The sequence below is a fragment of the Miscanthus floridulus genome, chromosome 5, assembly GCF_019320115.1.
Source record: "Miscanthus floridulus cultivar M001 chromosome 5, ASM1932011v1, whole genome shotgun sequence".
Taxonomy (NCBI): domain Eukaryota; kingdom Viridiplantae; phylum Streptophyta; class Magnoliopsida; order Poales; family Poaceae; genus Miscanthus; species Miscanthus floridulus.
Genome location: NC_089584.1, coordinates 15,918,582 through 15,922,958, shown reverse-complemented (window position 1 = coordinate 15,922,958; position 4,377 = coordinate 15,918,582). Strand labels below are relative to the sequence as shown.

The 4,377-nt window shown below is 47.2% G+C and overlaps 1 pseudogene; it reads right to left on the bottom strand.

Annotated features, from left to right (window-relative positions):
- Positions 1-1,567: 1,567 nt before the first annotated feature.
- LOC136451615 (protein FAR1-RELATED SEQUENCE 1-like) lies at positions 1,568-3,703 on the bottom strand (annotated as a pseudogene).
- Positions 3,704-4,377: the final 674 nt, after the last annotated feature.

Sequence of the window (4,377 nt, the reverse complement as noted above, 5' to 3'; positions counted from 1 at the left end):
CCGAGGTGGGTGGATGTGACTGGGCAGCAGCATGCCTACAGCCTCCTGCTGCTGATCGATGTGGACCGTGGAGCTTTCTCGCGACGGCACTCGCGAGGCGCATGGGCCCTGCTGGCTGACAGCGTGCTGGACTTCACCGATATTATTCCCTGCGTTGACAGCGCCTGATCTGACGGATGAAAGATTGAGTGAGCAGCGGCCAATTTTCATCCGAGTAACAGATAGATTTAGCGTAAAGTTTCACCACTTTCTGTACTTTATGGATGGTGAAATTTATTTAGAATAATCGAAAAACCTCAGATCAGCCAGCCAATTGTTCCAAGTTCCAACAGCCGTCGTCCTTCTTGCTGGCTCGGGCGGTGAGGCCGTGCTCTGGATGAAAATTAAGACAAAATCACGGATTGCAATTAAAGAGCATTTCCAAAAGTTTCTTTTAAATTTGCTCTCTAAATTTTCATTGAAAGAGTCATTTTCTCTATTATGTCTTTTTTTTATCTTCCAATAACTTCTTTATATGTTGTAAGGACTCCTTTGTTCTTCATCTTTAGCCAATGAGATAACAATATTTACATCTAATTAAATTAATTATTAGAAGGATTTTTTTCAACTAAAATCTCTATTTCAATATTAAATTAATACGCCAAAAGGCTCTTTGTCAAAATAATCTATTATACCACCTAAAAAGAGAGAGAGGGTTTCGTCCAGAGGATTTTGGTGTGTGCGCTCCTTCGAAGTCCGACCACAATCAAGTAAGTCTTCGACTCAGGTTCGCGTTAGATTTCCTCCCCGCAACGGCGATTGGAAACGCGGGTGAAGAGCTGCCATTTGGAAAACGGGAGCAGCTTGCCGAGCGCTCGCCCTCCCTCCGGACCTCCATGTGGCCCGCCGGCGGATCCGTCCGCCCGCAACCGGAGCTCCTCCTGCGCGGAGTTTCATGCCGCCCGCCCGCAGCTCCACTGGTCCAGAGTTCCATGCCGCCCACCCGTAGCTCCTCGAGTCAGACTCACGCGCCCGGGCCACCCCTCACCTCCGCGCGAGCCGCCGACGGGCCTATCTGCTCGACCCTCCCAGTAGCACCGCCCCTCCCCTCGCGCGAGTCGCCCCTCTCCCTCCTCGCCTAGAGCACGGCGAGCACGGACGCATCTGGGAGCTGCTGCGTGGATTTGAAGAAGAAGGACCGGGATGCAAATAGAAACTTTTATCTAGGTCTAGTTGCAAGATTAAAGACTCATAGGAATAGTAGTAAGTAGTGCAAAGCAGTTTGAGAGAAGTCAAGGGTTCCCAATGCAAAATGTCCAGCCAGAAATAATCGGGACAGCCAAACGCCCAGCTTAGATTCTACATAATCCTACTCATTCTAAAAAAAAGATAATCCTGCTCAGCTTATAACCGAGACCTAGATGAGCTGAACCATAGATGGACAGGGATTCAGTGACTTACCTGAGGCAAGTCACAACGTAACTTACCTTTAGCATCCAGCCATTGAAATCAGATCCAATGGTTCAAATCAGATCCAGCCTTTCAGCAATTCAGAAATAGGTAAACAGCAGCAAAGTAGTTCAGATTTCACAGATACATAGTAGGTCACTGCATTTTCAAAGCTAATCCAGTGCTTACAAATTAGCTAATCCAGCAGCTAATCAAGTGCATCAGCTTATCAATTAAGTGACATAACTCGATCCAGTGCTTACAAAGCTTCCATCAACTACTTACAATAGTTGCTGCTCCTACATTCTGACATTCAGAGAAGTCTACTTGATTGGCATTGTGATATTCTCCACAAAATACTATACTTAGCCCTGCCCAAAATACTATAGTTAGCCCTGTCCAAAATACTAAGTAACCAACTAATAAAAGCTAGAACATATCTTGAAGGTCCAAATTTGCCAAAGTTGGAATTGTTATGAGCTGAGTAAAACTGTCAATGACAGTGTACTCTTGAAGCTCGACTTCTCCTTTGTTCTTGCCATCATGTTCTCCTTCTACTTGAGGCTCTGCACCACCTTTTTTCTTTTTTTTTTGCTGCCAAGAAATTGCAATTAATTAGTAGAGGATGAGCAGCAACTTATTGAAATGTCAGCATTATAGAAATTTTCAGATTGCAATTACAACATACTTTTGCTTTCTTCTTTGCTGGTACAGCAGATTTGGTTGGTTTGTGCTTCACCTTACGCAACTTATCTAACCAGGTTCTCAGTCTCTTTGATGTCTTTGACTGAACTTCCTTTTTCTTCAGCTGTGCAGCACTAAGGGCATCTCTTTCCTACACATTTGGGTCAGCATTTTCCAGCCCACTAAATGGGTTTTCATTCACAACTCCAGTACATGCATTGAGTTTATCCTCCAATTGCGTACCAAGGCAATCAAGTCCGTTGTCTAATAGCAAACAACATTCTGGAGAGCTAGCTGCTTTATATGCCAAATGCTGAAATTTATGGCATAGAAACTTGTGCTGAAGTTGAGCTTCAAGTTTCGGGTTTTCTACCACAATTCTTCCTTCTCTATCTTGTATACTTTCTTTGCGGGCTTCTCTAGTCCATCTCTTTAACACATAGTGTGTTGGCAATATCTTTATATTCATCAAATCAAGAACTTTCAGACCATGTGCACATAATATTCTTGTCCTATTGAACATTCCACAACTACATGAAGCTGTTTTGTTCAAGCACAAGATCAGTGACTTCATAATTTCCTTTCTCTCTATCCAATGAAATAGTCATCCGAGCTTTGCAAGCAGTTCTTGTTTCAGCTCTAAAACACTTAGTCACATGATCAATTTGCCCTTTTCTTCGATAACCTTCATTGGCACATACATATCTGCATGAAGTGACTTGATGATCGAATTTGCTTATATTTGTGTACCTTTTTTCACATCAAAGCCTGTAAGCCCACCATTGGCCACCCAGAATCGCCAAGCCTCATTCGGATTTCTGAACCTCAAACCAATTTTAGGTATCTTCTTATCAGATTATGCCATTCCCTTCCACAACTCAGATTCTGAACTTTCACAACTCGCAAAACCCAGGCATCAACTAGTCTGTAACCCAAACAATGGACATATGTGTATGAAAATTCTAATTCCACTAGTTCTGTAATACTACAGTGTAAAAAAAAGCTAAAGCACCTAATAGTCCTATAACAAAATCAAGCAATGTAACCTTTCTTGGTTCACTAAATCTTAAATTTGGAAGCATTCTTGTATATGACTTCGTTCTATTTTGCATTAGTAAATAGCAAAGACAAGAACCCTTACTGAGCTTTTGTGGTCGGCAGAGGATTCGTCTCCCACGGCGCCGCGGCAACACCACGGGCTACCGACGATACGTGAGGAGGCCTGCGGCGGCATGGGAGGCCAGTGGGGTCGCAGGAGGCTGGAGACGACGCCCACGGCGGCGCGGGAGGCCAACGGGGTTGCGGGGATGGCGCACGGGAGGCCGGCGTGGACGCGCGAGGCCAGGACGGTCACGGGCGCACGGGAGACCGGCAGCCATGGGCAAGGCCCGCGGCGGTGCGCGAGACCAGAGGGGTCGGCGGGTCGCAGGACGTCGCGAGTCCGGCGCGACCGCCCCCGGTGTCCACGCGCGAGCCAGGATGGTCACAGGCGTGGGGGAGGCCAGCAGCGGCAAGACCCGCGGCGGCGCGCGAGACCAACGGGGTCGCAGGAGTCAGGACGACACGAGTCCGGCGCGGTCGCGTGGGAATGTGGTCGTCGCTCCCATGTCCGCAGACTCTGTAAAAAAATGGATAGATATTTCTATTTTAGTTGCAAGTGCTGTGAGCCTTTGGATGTACTTGGACGGTGGATGAAGGGTCGCAAGTTACGTTGTGACTTGCTGTAGCTAAGTTACTGGATTTCTGTCCAGCAAATGGGGCCTCAGATAAATAAGGATCGGTCTCGTCTCCTCCTCGGGTACTCTACGTTAAAAAACCGTCCCACCCTCAACCCGTGTTCTCTCTCCTCAACCAGTGAAAATGAATAAAATAAGGCACGCGATGTCCAGCAGCATAATTATCAGTAAAGGAGAGTGCCTTCCAGCAAATGACTCAATTTTAGGTGTCCGCCAGCCAACGACCTCCATTTGGATGTCCAGTAGACATTTTCCCCTTATTTTATTCATTTTCACTGGTTGAGGAGAGAGAACAGCAGTGAAATGTCATTTTTACCCCTTTCTTCTTCACCTCTCCCTCTCACACTCTGCTCTCTAGCAGAAGCGATGTAGGCCCTCACAGCGAGCTCCCCTGCTTCTTCATCCTTCCCTTCCTCCTCCACCGCACACCGGCACCGCTGTTCCAAGCTCGTGCCGGCAACGCTTCTTCCTAGCTCCATGGCTGGCCACCGGCGCGAGCTCCTCTCCGGTGGCTTCCTCCGGCGGCGCT